The 18532-nt window shown below is 42.0% G+C and overlaps 1 long non-coding RNA gene across 1 annotated transcript in view; it reads right to left on the minus strand.

The window, feature by feature from the left end:
* Nucleotides 1-17964, minus strand: part of Gm42089 — a 30502-nt gene extending 12538 nt beyond the window's left edge. Inside the window, exon 1 of the long non-coding RNA XR_880133.1 lies at nucleotides 17874-17964. This is a non-coding gene — a long non-coding RNA (predicted gene, 42089). The remainder of the gene's footprint in view (nucleotides 1-17873) is intronic.
* Nucleotides 17965-18532: the final 568 nt, after the last annotated feature.

Below are 18532 nucleotides of genomic sequence, written 5' to 3' on the forward strand. Positions count from 1 at the left end.
GCCACAATATTTCATGTTTATGTTTGTTATTTTGCTTTGGCTTTTTAGTTAGTTAGTTAGTTAGTTAGTTAGTTAGCTAGCTAGGGATTTGGGGGCAGGATTTCAATATGTACAACAAGCTGGCTTCAGTCTCATAATCTTCCTGCCGATGCCACTCAAGTGCCAAGGTTACAGGCATGGACTACCATGTTCCACATTCTTATCACAAACACCGTGTGAGGCAGTCTGTTTATGATATTTGTTCTCGTGCAACTATGACTATGATTTTGCTCTTCATCACTCTGTACATTTGTGGTCTGCCAACCTGTCTCATTGTTTGATTCAAGATTTTACTTCTTCTATCTTCCATAGTTCTTATGCACTGAAGTCAATTAAAATCCCCGATTGGATTTAACAACTTTGCGGATAAGAGTGATTCGTTGGAATCATTTGCTGGGAGCTGCTTTATGTCAGAGGGTACGCAACCTTGTCCCAGTGTTCGTGATATTCACCTTAATTCATGGATTAAAGTGATGAACATGGTTGAACCATCCACAGGATATCATCTCAAGCTCATTCAAAAACATATGTTAAAATTCTAATCCTTCACATACCCCACAGAACGGTAGTTTGGAAATAAGAGTCCTACCCCATAAGATAAGATGCACCCCTGAGAGTGAGTCCCAATCTAACATGATAAGTACAATGTGGAAAGTGAGCAAGATTCAACACTTGGGGTAAAGACAACCTGAAGACATACAGGAAGCAACCACTCATGATCCTGGGCTGATACTATGTCTACAAACCAGGGGACACCATTCATAGAGTGCTAGCACCAGAAACTAAAAGAGGTGAAGAAGGGTCTCTCCTACTGAGGTCACAGAGCATGACCCTACCAACACTTCGGGTGCAGACTCTGGTCTCTAGAAGTTTAAGATAGTAGATTTTTGTTTCTGGCCACCCAATTTTTGGTACTTTATTGTGGTAGCTATAGGAAAATAAAACAGCTTCTAAACATTTATAGTCATAATAGCATCTTGTAAAAGTGGGTAAATTTAGACAGATTTGACTGACAGTGATATTAGAATAGGAGAAATAACATTGGCATCTTCATGAAGGCAGTGTTAGGAGATCAAGCTGTCCTTTGGCCTGACAGGCGAATCAGGTCACCAGGAGGGTAGCCAGGAACTTGGCCTCATGCATCTAATTCAGAGAATGGGACCACAAGTGATTCACATAGAAGACTCCTATACCCGTGAAGTTGGTGTCTCTATCTTCAGTTCTATAATAATGGAACTGACTGGCCCCAAAGCGCACATCTCATAAGAGAAGAAGCCTTCTGACTACAGCTTCTAACAAGCCTCATTGTTCTTTTTTCCTGCTGTGATCTATTCCCCCAGGAATCCCTCTTCGGGGACACATCCTTGCCTCAGAATGTGGGAGGATACCAGAGAGAACACTGTGTAAGTACACATTTTTCACTTCAAATTGTCCTTTGTTCTCTGTGTTCCTTGGTCAGTATTGCTCTGGGTTTTGGGGGGCCTTTAATTGACCAGTGTGACCATTAGCCATTAGCTTAACACCCAACTGCTTCTCCCTGGTGCCTTCATTTCCTTTCCCTGTTACTGCACATTCTACTGCAGCAGGGCTAATAATTGCAGCTAATTAACTTAAGGATTACCTTGAGACAAAAAAACCAAAAGCGCTGACTTGCCAGAAGCTGGGTTGGCCATAGGCAAAAAAGAAAAATAAAAAAGTCATTTAAGAGAAAACTTTGACAATTGGCTACTAGACCTGAGATTCATTGTGTTGAAGGGACCTCTAAGTGCTTCCTGTGTCAACTGGGGCTAAAAGAATGATGTCACAGGATGCCCTACCTTCCTGTACACTGAAAATAGAAGGGAACATTACAGTTATTGGCTGTTTGCCACACATTCTATAATTAAGTGTAATGCTGGCATGGTAAAGACCTCCAGAACACTCAGAGCATCACTCATTTGCCCTACACTGTGTAAAATACCTGCCTTAAACAGGCTAAGGACAGAAACCTTTTTTTTTTTGTCTCACAGTTTAAAGGAATACAGTCCGTGGTAGCCAGGAAGGCAAGGGTTGCTCACATCCTGGAGAATCAGGAATCAGAAATGGAACAGAAAGTGGGCCCCAGCTATAAACCTCACCTCCATTCCCACATACAGCAGTCACCTACTTTCTCCAGCTAAGACATGTTACCTAAGTTAGACAACCATCCCAAACAATACCATCATCTGAGGACCAAGAACTCAACACATGAGCCTATGAGGGACTTTTTACATCAAATAACAGTAGAGAAGGAAGAAGTATTGTGTCTGCAATTGCTTTTACTCATCCTTCCACAAAGAGATTTTTTGTAAGTGCTGTATTCATCCAGGAAGCCTGACTGGGTGACCTCAACCTTCTCTCAGCAGCCCCTGAAGCTCCCCACACACTGGCTTTGCCTTCTCATTGTGTTCCTTAACTCAATAGCTCTGTTCTAACTAGTTAATCCCAAAATGTGCCAGTCACTCGTATTTTCTTCTTTATTTTCTCTTCTCTTCTGGGAACATTCTTCATGTAACATGCTTGGCTCTCAGACCAGCCGTGTAGCTGAGGGTAACCTTGACTTTGAACTGTGACTCCTCTAGCCTCCATCCTCTGCATGCTGAATCAAAGACACGTACCACACCCAGGTTATGTAGTGCTGGGTATCAAATTCAGAACTTCTGCTTGCTGAGTGAGCTTCATGAACTGAGGCTCATTCTCAGCCTGGTTCACTTATTTTCATGTCTCTGCCTGAATCTTTTCACACTAGAGTTCAGTCTTTGCCTAACACAGGTGAAAGGAGCCCCTTTCAGTCCCACTACAGCTAAACAGCCTACCCAGACATTGGTGTTATCATAACAAGCTGAGGTGCTTGCCCAGGAGCAATTTCTGAGCTCAGTGGTTCTCAACCTTCCTAACACTGCAATCCTTTAATACAGTTCCTCATGTTGTGGTGACCTCCAACCATAAAATTATTATATACTTTTTGCTACTGTAATTTTAATACCACTATGAATCTTAATGTAAGTATTTTTGGAGATAGCAATTTGCCAAATGGGTCACAACCCATAGGTTGAAAAATGCTGCCCTAGATGATTCTCAGGTACAGTCCAAGAATCCCTAAGAACCCAAATTTATTTGGCCAGTGACTAGTGCAAGGGTCCCCTCTGGGCCATCCCCAAGGCATGGAAATCAGCCATGTGAACACTCACTATGGTGTGAACATTACTGCCTATTTGGAGGCTTGAGTTCCATTTTTAAACAATGCAAATTATCAAAAAAAATTGTCATACATTGAAGCTATTTTATCTCATTCTTTGGAGATCTCTTTTTGACTGGATTCTGTCCTTTGAATCTAACTAATTCTAGTAATTCTTCCCAATAACATTTGTTCAGATACCTAAAGACAAATATCACCTCCCATTCACACCAACTCCAGATCCTAAGTCTTCTTTCTTTTTATTTAGCCCAGGATCCTAGCCCAGGAGATGGTGCTAGAGCCAGGGTGAGTCCTTACCTCGGTGAAGGTTCCCTGGAAACATCTGCATAGACACATCCCGGAGTGTGTTTCCTAGGTGATTCCAAATTAGTGCAGCTGACAAGAGATGATAATGATCACACTGTGCAATGTCCAGATTGGACACTGAACACAGTGGACCAGATACTCAGAGTTCCCACTGTGTTCCTTGCCCTGTGCCTTTTAGAACTGAGTTGAGAACTTGATTTGCACTTAAATATATGTGTATTTACCTGTTAGTCGCAGCTAAGCTTCTTGCTTAGCTTTAATGATTAGTTTCATCTTGTTTTGTTTTCTTGTTTTGCTTTGTTTTGTTTCTGTTTTGAGACAAAGCTAAGCTTACTATGTAGCCCAGGCTATCCTAGAACTCACAACTTTCATCCTACTTCCAATTCCCAAGTACTGAAATTAGAGGTATTGACCATAAGGCCTGCTTTTGTGTCATGTCTTAGCCTAATTCTGACATGTATAAATTTAAAATGTCTGCTACATCATAGATGAACATCAATGAGCAGGAATTGATCCTGGATGAGAGAAAAGTTCAGGTCCATCCATAGGTCCGTCCATATCTGACTCATCGGATAACTTTTCAGCACACAACACAGGCCTTAATAGGAAGTAAATATGATGCTAAATCTTATAGAGACAAATTGATTAATGGCATTTCCATTTTCAAAATGTACAGTATTCTAGATGGCTGGTCCTTAAAGGTCCTTTAAAGCAGGCTGGTGAGATGACTCAGTGGGTAAAAGCATTTGCAACGCAAGACTGATGACCTGAGCTGACCCTCAGAGCTGAGTCTTGAAAATTATTCTGTAACTTCTTCATGTATACTGTGGCATGCAGATGGACACACACATACACACACACACACACACACACACACACACACACACACACAGACACTACCACTACCACCACCATCACCATCGAGTTCTTTAACTCAAAATTCTTTCATATAATCAAAAAATTAAAACCAAAGAAGAGCAACTGTTTATCTTAAGTCACCTATTCAGGAAAATAAAACAATAAACAAAACAGATCAATAATGTAGACATCCAATTTTCCAACACAACACGCTAGAAACCATACCAAGCTGTGGACATATTAACGGTTCCTTGTTATTTTTATTCATCTCTATAACTGAACTACTGCTACTCAGCTTGGGGGGATCTTGTGAAAAGTCCAATTAGAATAAAAGAAATAACTTTTCCTTCTGACTCAGGCTCCAAATGTTCTTGGATGAATAATGACATCCCCAGCTCCTTAGAAACCAAATTAATCACAGTAAGAGAGAGACATTTCCAACAGAGATGTCCACAGGTCTAGGGTCTTAGTGGAGAAAAGTCTTCCAGCTTTCTCCAGACAAAGCCAATGGCCTTCAAGAGCTCTCCAGGGTGTTAGACCACATCTGCTCTGAGAGACTGTCTCTCACTGTCTTTGTAACCTGCTATACAACCCATGCTTGATACCAAGTATTGAGGATGTCCTACCCTGTGGAGGTTAGAGTGGTGGCTCAGTGTTGAGGAGATGAACTCGATTCCCAAGCACCTCCACGGCAACTCACAACCTTCTGTAACTCCAGTTACAGGGTATCCAACACCCTCTCCTGGCCTCCACAGGAACTACATGCATCTAGTGTATAGATATACATGCAGGCAAAACACCCTCACACAATAAGATGATAAAAATATTTTTTTTAAAAAAATACTTCCTAACAACAGTTTGTGTCTGTGGTTTTTTGCTCTTTGAGTCAAGTCTTAACTATAATATTAATATCCGCCTTTATTGCCGCTATATTACTGCATGCCAGCTTTTGTGTGCCCCCTTTCCAGGTGAGAGAATGAAGATCCAGAGAGCCTCTTTAATTTGATTCATCTACATCCAAGATTTAAGCCAACCCCTTACATTCACTACATTTGGCTATTTGCCCTAAAATCCATCCCAAATTATGTCAACCTTGACTTCAACATTGTCCCCAACAAGGTACCTAGGAAAAAAATATGAACTTGGCTATTACCCATAGCAACCAACTTTCCCATCTGCTTCTCCAGACCAGCCCATCCCAATGGATTTCTAATGTAACCTACATTGCAGATTCCTTCCACAAGAACGCTCTGCCCCAAATTGCTCTGTTTACTAATCTCATTACAGAGTCAAAGGCAGTACTACTTGGAAAGAGTATATAATTCATTCAGCATCCGATGGAAGTGGCTTGTGATTCTTCTTTCTTTCTTCCTTTTTTAAAATTGTTTTTCATTTATTTTTTAAAAATTGCTGTCATAAAAACAAACAAATTGTATTCATTTGGATCGTTACAAAAATGTGCTTTCTATTTTAAAGTGCATAGCCATTTTTCCATGATCACTAATGATTGCTTTGCCTATTAAGGTATCATACACATAAAGAAGATACATTCTTTTCTGGCATATAACTCTACAGATTTTAATTATATGGTTGTTTATTTATTTATTTTTATTTTTTATTTTTTGGTTTTTCGAGACAGGGTTTCTCTGTATAGCCCTGGCTGTCCTGGAACTCACTTTGTAGACCAGGCTGGCCTCGAACTCAGAAATCCACCTGCCTCTGCCTCCCGAGTGCTGGGATTAAAGGCATGAGCCACCATGCCAGGCAATTATACGGTTGTTATAGTCTAAATTGTATGGACTCCAAATGTCTGTGTGGAAGATGTAAATCCCAATGATGATAAAGCAGCTATGTCATCACCCACAGTACTGATATGTCCTGAAAGATATTGCATCAGAGACTCTTATCATTGTGTGGACACTATTTACATGAACTGAGATGCCACAATGAGACTGGGTGGCATCATTTTATGGGACCGCCCTAACTATGGGTCTCATTGTTGTCCACACCACCATTATGTAGTATATGACTGTATTTAGAGACAGGACCTTTCGGGAGGTAATTAAGTTTAACAGAGTCATAAGGGAAGGAGTCCTGACCCAGTACTCTGATGACTTCAGAGAAAGAGAATGGGTGTCCCTGCAAACACTAAGGTTGGCAGGGAAATAATCCAAAGAGAGGCAAGAAGGGAGCACAGGTCCTCATACTTAGCCAGGCTGGTTCGAACTTCGGACGTCTGACCCCAAGCAGTTCATTTTTTTGAACATAGTAAAATTTGGAGGAAAGTGTCCTCACGACAACTATTCCAACAAAGCTTAAGGCCTGACTACATCAAAGCTCCTTTGCAGAGTACATCGTGTCTTTGCAAATCACAAAGCCCCACGGCCTCTTCCACAAGAATGGGTTCTATTGTCTGAGAAACAATGCTCAGGGGAAGAGTCTAGGGAGGATGGGTTTGTCAGAAACATAAGAGCAAACTCTTTTGCAAAGCATGTGGGCCCTCTTTCTACTGACTGAGAGACAATGATCAGGAGGACAAGAGAATTCCGGTGAGGCCTACATTTACAGAATAGCAAAGATGACCAGTTTATTAACACATCCATCCCCAGCCTTCTGTGTGGAAAACAGATACACCCCTTTCACTGAAGAGAAAAAAAAAATGTGCGTTTATCATTTCTGGTTTCTCTAATTATCAATTCTATAAGCATGTGGACCTCATGCCCGCTACAAAAGAGGCAAAGACACCAACAGCTTTACACACAGAAGGAAAGCTACACACAGATGCACTGAGAACACAGTCCTCCACAAGCAAGGAAGAGAGGTCTTAGAGTACCCATGGCAGTTGAGCCTTCAGCCTCCCCACCACCAGTCCTTGACCTCCACCGACCTGATGTATGTTGCTATGAGTCAAACTTTTCCAGAACAAGATAAAACAACGAAAACAACAACAAAAGCCAAAACTGTATGGCCTTTATGACTTTGTGTGATAATTATGTATTTTAGATGAAGATGTTTTCAGAATGAATGGAAAAGAATATGAGAAGGAAAGGGGGACAATGGAGGGCAGAGAGGAGGAAGGAAGGGAGAGAGAGAAGAAAGAGAGGGAAGAGAAAAGAGAAAGGGAGGGAAGGAAGGAGGGAGGGAGGGAGGGAGGGAGGGAGGGAGGGAGGGAGGGAGGGAGGGAGGGAAAGAGTGGAAAATGAATGTCTTGTTCTTGGCACAGTTGAGTTAGCATTGACAGTCCCTTTTGATCACGAAATTAACCTATTTCTCACTAAAAGGAAAGCTAGAAACAGATTGTCTGCTTGCTGAAGAGCTCCAAAAAAGAGATGCTGCTCTCTACTCTTGCAAACTTGATCCCCAGTGAAGAGGTTTGCAAGCAGAATCTAAACCTTTACAGAAATGATCCAAATGAGAATTTCCACCAGGAGGTACCAACCTTGACCTGAAACTAAGGTTAGGTTCTCTGAGGCAGAGACACTTAATTAAGCCAAGTCACTGTTCCTTAACTTCAGGTTCACGGCAGGCCAATTTAAGCCACGAGCGTCAGGCATATCCCAAATGAGGCTGCTTCTTCATTTTTTCAGCAGAATAAGTTGGATCAAAGTAAGCTCGAAACTATCCTTCATGAAATTGGGTCCAGTGGCTGCTACAGAGAGACGACTCAAACCTGAGTGACCCAGAGATGGCTGAGAGGTACAGAGACCACTTTAAACTGGTCATTGGTAGCTTGAGTCAGCTCTTCATGCCACGCAAGTGGATGCCTGTTATGCCAGCATTACCAGAAACAACAACAAAATTATGAATTAAATTCTTCTCGCTGGGCATTATGGCTGTGAGCCTATCCATTTGCGCATGTGGAGGATGCATTAGGGACATTAAGGCATATAATGTTAGGTAAAAAAGATTCAATCAGCATTCTTAGGTTTCCTACCAAATTGCTTCATATATTGGCCTTAAAGAAGGAGAATAATTCAAATGCAAATACAGAGTTAGAGTCTTCACAGTAAATGCCATGTGTTACATTAATTTTCCTTAAATATAAAGTAGCAGATACAGAGGAAAAAATGAAAAATCCCCAGTCAGGGAGCACCCAGTGGATGGTCCTGTGCCCATGCACATATGGGCAGCACTAATTAGATTTAGTGGATTGTGGAGAAGGAGGAGAAGAGGGAGAGGGAGGAGGTAGGAGAAGAGGAGGAGTAAAGAAGGTAAAATTGGGGGACATATGGGGTAATTGGAGGGGGTGGGCATGACTATATTTTATTATATGGGCTTATTAAATTATTGATGAATAAAATAAATTAAAATAGGTACATGGATCAGTGTACATACTAGAGGATCTATAAATAAATTCAATTAAAAAATAAATAACAAATAAAAGCAAAAAGTATATACGCACATGTGGTTGTTTAAATTGAAGGCAAATCCTAGCTCTTAATTCCAATAGTCTCAAAAAAGAAGCACCATTCCTAGGGGTAATGACAGGCACAAATCCATTCCCCATCAGGAAAATTGCCATATATAAATGTTAAGAGCTGGCAATTTTGTTGAAAGTTGGAATGTTTTAAATAGAAACGTATGTAAAACCTGCTCTTCACCATTTAGAAATGATGTATGTGTTCTCTAACAATGTGGTCTTATTTGAAAATGGCCTAATTTATCCTCTCCAAATGTGCTTCTACGCCAGGAATTAATATCTTAAACATCCGTGTCCTCGTTTTGAGAAATGACAGGCGTATCACGACTGCTCAGCCATGCGCAGAAGAAATCTCAAATCACAAGTTTCTAGGGCAGCTTCAGCAAGAAGCACATAACATTTAATGGTCCCTAAAGGACTAAAGGTCGGGGCCTGTTTCCAGTATAGTTTTGAAAGCTTCTCAATCATCTTTTCAAGGTGTTGCTATGAATAGAGACTTAATAGCAGAGGCAGCTAGAGGGTATTGACGATCATTCTGAAGTTCCAGCGTGAACCCACAGAACCTGTTGTTAGTCTCTTCACCTCCTGGTTGAACATAATTTACTACAGATAGATGATAGGTAGATAGATAGATAGATAGATAGATAGATAGATAGATAGATAGATAATAGATAGATAGAGATAGAAGCATGCATACATACATACATGCACACATATATACATAGATTAAAGATTAGCCATTACATTGATAGATGATATAGATAGGTAGATAGATAGATAGATAGATAGATAGATAGATAGATAGATGCATACATACATACAAACATACATACATACAAACAAACAAACATACATACATACATACATACATTGGAGAGTAGAGATTACATTGATTGATAGATGAGATAGATGATAGATAGATAGATGATAGATAGATAGATAGATAGATAGATGCATACTTACATACAAACATACATACATACAAACACACATACATATATACATACATATATACATGCATACATACATACATACATACATACATACATATATAGACTGGAGATTAGAGATTAGAGATTACATTGATTGATAGATGAGATAGATAGATAGATAGATAGATAGATAGATAGATAGATAGATAGATAGACCGACCCTCCTATCTACAACCAATACAGAAAGAAGCCAAGACACGAACAGTTAAATTTTTAAACTTGAGTTTCCAACATTGGTCATTAACCGCATTGTTACTAGATATCTATGTCTCTAAATCCATCTTTGGGGAGGTATTAGGGCCAAAAGACTTCATCAGATTCTCAACTACAATTGTGGCCTTAGAAGACTCAAAGATTGCGGTTGTGGCAGTAGAGTGACCCATGTACAAAGCCTGACTATGTTATTGAAGATGAAGTGATGCTTAAAATTTATCAGTTCTCAATCAGCCTTACTCAGTGAGAAGCCAACACATGGTGAAGAATGACTGGCTCCTTATGTAGGATGAAATAAAAAACACACAGCAGCCTTCATCCTGGGACCAAGTATGAATGTGACAGGGAATAAAGTAAGACAGTGCCGATGGAGGAAACTGCGTAAGAGGAGAGAGAGCTCCCGAATTCAGTGGCTGTCATAAAGACTTGGTGAGGAATCTGACATTCGAAAGGTAGCAGATGATGGGTGTCAAGTTGTTCCAGGAAAGGCTGAGGGTGAACTGATGTGACTGTTAGCGGTATAACATATATTCCATTGGTGACTGTCACATGCAGTTTGGAGCTCCCTGAGAAGCCAGCTCTAGAAATGGGATTGCCCCCTTCCCCTACTTCAAACCTGGATATGTTTATGCCAAGTGTTCTACCACCTCAGGCCCCACTCCCCACTTCCACCCCCATCCTGGATCAGGCCAAGCCCCAACTCTGTAGCAGGGAGAAAGGAAAAGATTAAAACAATCCAAGAGTAGTAATAACATGGTGCCCTTGAGAACAAGTAGACGGGGAACCATTTCCAACAACCTTTGCTATGGTTTATCCCGTGATATAATCTGCTAGGATTCATTCCTCACTTGAAAGCCTCACCCAGGGGAACACTCTGCTCCGCCCCAGGCTCTCTCCACTCGAAACCCCAGGTGGTCTCATCAATGGGGATTGCCCTGTCACTTCCTGCTGGCATTTGTCAAGTCCCCAGTCTAAGAGTGTTAACCTGTTGTTTACTCTCTCAATGGGGCTACTCTGGGTGTCACTACTGCTATCTTAAGGGCCTGACTTGGTGACAGTTTTGATATCCACCTACTGCTCCTCTCTGTCTGCCACTTGCCACAAACTCTTTTACTTTTGTTTGCCACATACCAAGTGAGCGCCCTCATTTCAGACTGAGAGCCCAGCTACCATAGATCATTCTCCACACTGTTGAAAATCAAAAGAGAGATGAGCGTAGGAATTACTGAATTAGATGGGAACAGCGGCATGCAAAAATCCTTAAAGACATATCATGACACTGTTGAAAAAAAAAAAGAATGAAAAACCATCTCACAACATGGGGACCTAAACAACACACACCACCAAGTACTATAAATCCCCTGAGAGTCTTACTTCGGTGTCCCTACTATGTGATTTTTGGCAATGACCACAACAGCCACAGGGGTATCTGTGGTATCTTTTCAAAGAGTGATTAGAACTCAGTATCAAAACACTTTCCAAAGGTCACAGCTTTTGACTGATCATGTCTTCATTTAGCAACTTATTCCAAAGAGCATTCACGAGATATTCCTCCAAGCAATCTATTGCAGGGTTTGTTCCAGTAATGAATGACTAGAAGTTACCTTATAGTCACACGTATAGATGGATCACGTGAATTACGGTACCTTTTCACAGCAGAGAGACAGCAGTTGGTAATTATATAGTATAGAAACTCAGTTACCACAGAGTAGATTGTGAAACTTTGAGATTCAATTCTTGCTAGTCAGTTGTCCATCACTGTAACCGTTACTTGGGGGCGGGGGGGGGGTCAGGATTGAAAAGATGAAACATTTCTTTGGATTCAGTTTCAGAGACTTCAGTTCCTGAAAAGGAAGCTTCATTAACATTAACCTCCCTGTCTCTTCTCCCTTTCTTCTGAGGATCTCTACTAATCGTGTGTGTGTCTGTGTGTGTGTGTGTGTGTGTGTGTGTGTGTGTGTGTGTGTGAAGTTTCTACGTGCGGGTCGAGTTCACACATATGTGTGCAAGAATGAAGGAATTCAGAAGGCATCAGATTTCCTGGAGCTGCAGTTACAGGTTGTTGTTAGCCATGTAACATGAGTGCTAAGTTCCAAAGTCAGGTCCTCTGAAAGAGCAATACAAGCTCTATTAATGTCTAAGCTATCTCCCTACCCCCTAAACCAGTGGCTTTCAACCTTCTGAATGCTACAACCCTTTAATACAGTCCCTCACGTTGGGGGATGCCTGTCCAACCACAAAATTATTTTCAGTGCTACTTCATAGCTGTAATTTTGCTACTGTAATGGATCAAAATGTAAATATCTTTATTTTCTGATGGTCTTAGACAATCCCCGTGCAAGGGTATCCAATCCCCAAAGGGGTCTCAACCATGGGTTGAGAACCTCTGCAAAACCATCTTACTGAATAGGACTGTTACAAAAATTCTTACTAAATGCTCAATGCCAGATTCCTTAGAAAGTAACTTCTGCATCTGGCAACAGCTGCATGGATAACATCAGTTTCTAGGGTCCTTTCTGCAAGAGAAAAGAGGAAGGAGTTGAGCGAGGCTCTAATTTTACCCAGCTGTCAATCCTGACATCCATGCAGACGGAGCTGATAGAGTCACAATCTCTCCAAAGGCTCTAGTTTCTTCCGAGTGTTGATAGCTTTAGGGGTTTCTCATTTGGGGGCCACCTCAATTTACTTGTAACCTCTCTGAGCTTGCTGCCCCTTCCCCCAGGCCCCTCCTGTTCTCTCCTTAGCCTCTCCTGCCTCTCTGCTCTAACCACTGGGATTGCATCAGAGTCCATCTGGATCACCTACAGTCAGCTCCCGTCATCAGTGCTTCGATGAATCATATCATTTGCTATTGGAAGCATCGTGTCCCTCAATCTGCCTCTACACAGAGTAACACTGACATTTTCTAAGCACTAGGATGCAGCTGTACCTTTTAGGTGACAGAGGATGCATGTACCAGTTAAAGCCTTACCCTAAGTAACCCCTCAGACTATTTTCAATTTTCTTTCTTCTTCTCTCCGAGGTCCCCAGGTAGTCTGATTTTATTCCCTTCCCCTTTTCTTGGTTGTACCCCGTTTAGAACTTTGTAATGAGTGGGGCTCCCAATGGAAACTTCTGGAAATCCTTTTAATAAGGGTATCTCAGTGGTTTTCCTTACAACTCAGTTTGGAAAGTCAGCTGGACATCAGCTGGCTTTAAAAGCAACAAAAGGCTCCCAGCTAGAGGCAAAGTGTTCAGTCCCTACTCCACACTAACCTCTTTTTTTTTTTTTTTTTTTTACAACCCTGGCTAGGCAGTTTCCTCCAGCTGACTCTGCATTCTCTTCCCAAAGAGAAGGGCTCAGAAGATGTTTCTAGACGCCCTGTGCTACTTGGCTTCTGCAGGAAGAGTTAAAGATTAAATAGATTCTTTGTCCTCAAGAGCCTTTGAGATACTTCTTTTAAGTTATGGGGGGAAATACAGCCTTTCGCTCTGCCCTACTGAATTTGGAAGGAAGCATCTGCTCTGGAAAGAAGAAAGGGATCGAAAGGAGATAAGAATCTTCATTTTCCAGTCCCAGTGGCCCAGATCTGAACACTTGAGGCTTTTGCAACCAGGAGAATCAAGTTTCAAAGATCTCTATCTTTGCTCTAAGCTCTATTGCTGTTTTGGAAAAAGTAGATCTTTTGGCTAACAAAGATTCTTTGACCCAGCAACATATGGAAACTGGATATCTGTTTCTCTCCTCTACCCAGATCCCCAAACTCTCCTACTGATCTACAGAAAAAAATCCCTTCCATACATCATTGTCAGGGCTAGGGTATGCATTGCAGAGATCATAACAAAGAAATCAGAGAAAAAAAAAAAAACAGGGAAGAGGAAGAGAATTATCTTGCCTTCAAAATCACATTCCCTTCCTTAAGCCTTCAGAGCAATATTTGAACTTTTATAGTTGAGCCCTTTGCATATATTCAGCCTTTCTGTAATTACCCTGTCGTCATAACTCTGTGAAATAAACATTATAATCCCCCCTTTAAAGGTATGGAGGCAAAAGATAGCTCTCTGATTGGACCCATCATGAAAACTACAAGGTGATCATACACATTCCAGTGAAAGAAGAGGCTGAAGTTGAAAAGAAGATTAAAAGTCCCAGTGTCTCAGCAGATATCTACCGAGGGCTATCTCTTGCCTCCATACCTTTAAAGGGGGATTATAATGTCTATTTCACAGACTCATGAGGATCAGTAATTACAGAAAGGCTGAGTGTATGCAAGGTGCTGAACTTGAAAAGTTCAAATCTTGCTGAGACACTAAAGGAGATGAATAAGAGGGCTTGGAGCTGTGTATGGGTTAACCAAGCTAAACTGTATAGGAGATAACCAAGAAAAGAGGCAGTGTAACTAATTTTTTTAAAATCCTATTTTTATTAGATATTTTCTTCATTTTCATTTCAAATGCTATTCTGAAAGTCCTCTATACCCTCCCCCTTCCCAAAATCCTATTTTTTTACAATGGTTCTTGAACACTGTAACCTCCCTTCTAACCCATCACCCACCAGAAGTAGTGGAAAAGAATGGATATGGGGGCAGTGAACCTGTTTAGAAAGGTTCTTTGGAGCAACTCCCGTCTGTGTTGACTGGAAATCGGCAGTTCAGTTTACAGGTCAGTAGTGGCAGCTTGATCCACTCACAAACACTTTGTGGCTATACCAGCAGTCCAGTTCAGTAGAGTCTGGGTAGCAAACACAAATCAGCAGCGGTGGCACGACCTAGTAGAGACAGCCAGGACTCAGCCTTGGCACAAGTCAGCAGGAGAGACCAGAAGGGACTCCAAGAGGCGTTCTAGACTGCACCTCTCTCAGCAAAACAAAGATCAGGACAACGTGAGATCAACAAGCGTTGTATAGCTAGCTCTAACAGCAAGCCAAGCTCAGCCTTCTTCACTTTTAGTTGAGTCCTATTTATGTCCCCTTCAATCATCTCATGACCTCTATCAGTCTTCTCTCAGCTGACATCACTCTTGTCAATCAGCCCAAGTCTGAGGAAGCTGCAAGAAGCTATAGCATATCACCAGGAACATTTTTGGTGCATTTTTTTCTGTAAAGTCCAACAAATGGAGCTCAACCATGCAATGCAAGGCAAACCAATACATGCATACTATTAGTGAATGTCCTTTTACTTGCTTGCTTTAGTAGAACATCCTTTCACCTGTGCTTGTTTCCATGAAACTGTTTATCATGACACTCTCTTAGCCTTTCACCTGTGTCTGCTTCAGTGAAACGTTTCTTCATGTGTTTATTCCAGTAACACACCATCTAACACAACTGACTTTCCTAAGAACCCTTAAGTTTCCACTTCATTACAGCGCTTTGGGCCAGTAATGGCAGGTTTGCTGGTATCCCAATGCCCTGGATGAACATGTATGAAAAAGGCATCATTCTATCTATCTATCTATCTATCTATCTATCTATCTATCTATCTATCTATCTATCTATCATCTATGTATTACCTATGACAAAGCTAAACCCGAGATAACCAAGAAAGATTGAGCAATCTTGGCATCAGAGACAGTTAACTTCTTGCTGAGGTAAAGTATAAAGCTGTTCATATAAATGTGACAATGAAGAGAGGGTAGGATAATTAACAGCACTTGAGACCCCTGCAAGGTCAGAGGGTAGTGATTCTGCCTAAAGGACTCAGAGTCAGCACACAGTCAAGGTCAAAACTGGGATCAAAGGTGATCAAAATGAGGCTTCATCTCTCTAGCTGAAGGGGCAGCTTGTAATTTTATATGTGTTGGGCTAGAGGGACACACATAGACTATGTGGGGCCTCCCGTGGTTCAACCCATGATAGTCCAGAGAACTGGCCAATCACAATACAGATTACCTCAGGCTTTGACTAGTTTCTTCCATTGCTCTATAAAACCTTCAGGCTAAGGAAACATAATGGCTTTTCCCTCTTTGAAATCACTCCCAACTCTCAGGAGTCTCCATTTTACTTCATTTCTCACGTTTCCTCAACTTCTCCCTTTTCAGTAATAATCCTTTTTCAAATCTTTCATCAAGAGTATGTGGTGTGTGTGTGTGTGTGTGTGTGTGTGTGCGCGCGCGTGCGCGCGCGTGCTCACACACAAAGAGATCAGAGGACTATTTGTTGGAGTTGATTGTTACCCTTCTACAATGTAGGTCAAAGAAGCCAAACTCAGGCAACATCCTCTTAGCTCTTAGCTCTTAGCTGCTGAGACACCTCCCTGGACTGATTTGTTGTAATAATTGTTTTTAACAAAATATACTTCAATTTTGCTTATTCCAACAAGAAGTCACATCTTTAATATTTTATGGCGAGACAACAAACTAAGAACCATTGACCCAGGTCAATCTTGGATGACCACAAATGTCTGGCATCTTAGATCCTTGAGCTAAAAAAGGTCCCCTCACTCTTAAGTCCTGTACAGCTAAGAGGTGAAAACAATCCGAATATCCGAATATCCATTGTCAGATGAATTTATAGACAAAATGTGGTATGTACATACACAGATGATACTTAACAGGAAAAGCTAATAAAATGATGTCATGTGCCACAATACCGATGACTCTGCTGACATTAGAGTCAGTGAAGTAAACCAGACACCAAGCACGGATACTGGTCAGCCAGGTTTATATGACTGCCCGAGAAGAGAAATTAACACAGAGAGGAAGCAGCTAGAGCTGAGGGACAGGGAAATGGGAGGACTTACAACATGGGTAGAGTATCTATCCCTCAGGATTCTGTACCAGCCCTGAAAATCGACAATGATCATGGTCATATGATGTCACAACAGTTCATTTGAAAATGGCTAAACATGTAAGCTTGCTGTTACTTATGTTTTACTACAATCAAATGAATGGATATGGGAGCTGTGATATTTACTTCAAGAAGCATGTGACCATTAGAAGAGAGAGCCTCAGTTTGAACCTAGCTTTACATTGGCTGTAAAACATTTGCTGCAAAACCCTGGGTTCCGTCCGCAGCACCTGTGTTTATTAAAAAAAAAAAAAAGTCCAGGCACAGATGCATACATCTGGAATCCTATCCCTGGAAAGGCAGAGGGAGAAAGCCCTGGGTTCAACTGGGCAAGTAACTTAGAGCAACTGGGGGAGGGGGCCATGCTCCAGGTTTACTGAGGCTGAGCCTCAAGAGAGGAGAGCATTTGAGGTAGACAGATAATGCTCACGTGTATGTACTCCCACAAACATACATCAATTAATTAAATAAATAGTTGATAATATTAGGGAGACTCATCGTTAATAACATCCTGTGTACCAGGCAGAAGCTACAGCGAGTCAGAGGCAGCTCCGTGTCTGCCCCCAGACAATTTCCTGACCCGGGGTTGTTTTTCAGAATCGGACTTCGTGGCTGGGAGGAAAGCTAACCCATGACTCATCGAGCGTTATCTGACCACATCCTCAGGACTCTCCTCGTCTGCTACTTTGTCCCCCTGGCCTCACCTCTGACCTTTAAAAATCATTAAGAACTAAATGAAAAAAATGAATACAGCTCCTAACGCCTACAAAGGCAGCTTTAGCGGATGTTAAGTGCATTTGTTCTTTTTAGTCAAGACCATGGAACTTTCCATGTTAGTAAGCAGTATCATTCTGTTTTCATGTGAGCTCTTTTAAAAAGCTTGTGTTAGGCAGCTGGAAGTGCTGAGATAATACCTCTAGCTTCCCCTTTCCCTGGTTTGGCTGGGCGTGGCTGGAAGCAAGCAAGTAGATGCTGGAGAGGTGGAAGAGGAAGCTGTCTTTAACTGTGGCCAGGGATTTACTTCCTTTGGAATCTTTGAATTTCACAAACATTTAACCATCCTACCTTTCAAAAGGAGATGTCATTGTGGATGCCCATGTGGACCCCGCTCTGATGAGGAAGTACGTGGAGAGATGGGAGAGAAAGAGAAGCAGAATGGTTTGTGCACTGTGAAGAGAGGCGGGACTGGTAGTGAAGAGCAGCCCGATAGGAGTAGCCTGTGCTGCAACCTGAGGCCAAAGTGAAGTCCAGCCCCTTACTGCTCTGGAAAGACTGAGGGCCATGTCTAGGAACATGACCCTACAGTGGCAGGGGTCTGTGTCAATACCTATGGGTCATGTTAGTGCCAAAAGCCATGCAGATGGCCCTGGCCTGGGATGCCACCTGAAGCCATTGCAGGGCTAAACAGAGATGGCCCTGCCCCTGCTTTCTGCAGCACTCAGGAGAATTGCCTGCACTGCCCCCACACCCCACCTGGTAGCATTATAGAGTTATCCCAGATGGCATGGGTTTGCGTGAGCTGGCACAGAGGGTATGAGCTTTGGCAAGCTCGCTCCACCCCTTCCTGGGCAGAGTGGGAGAACTGGCTGGAGGGTGTAGGAGTCACCTGGGACCTGTCCCCACCCTTCACTGGCTGCAGAACTCTGGAAGAACAGGCCCACATCTCACCTGGACAGCACAATAGAGCTGACCCTGGTGAAGGGGTTTAGGTGAGCCTTCCCTAA

Source organism: Mus musculus, chromosome 11 (genome assembly GCF_000001635.26).
Source record: "Mus musculus strain C57BL/6J chromosome 11, GRCm38.p6 C57BL/6J".
NCBI lineage: Eukaryota > Metazoa > Chordata > Mammalia > Rodentia > Muridae > Mus > Mus musculus.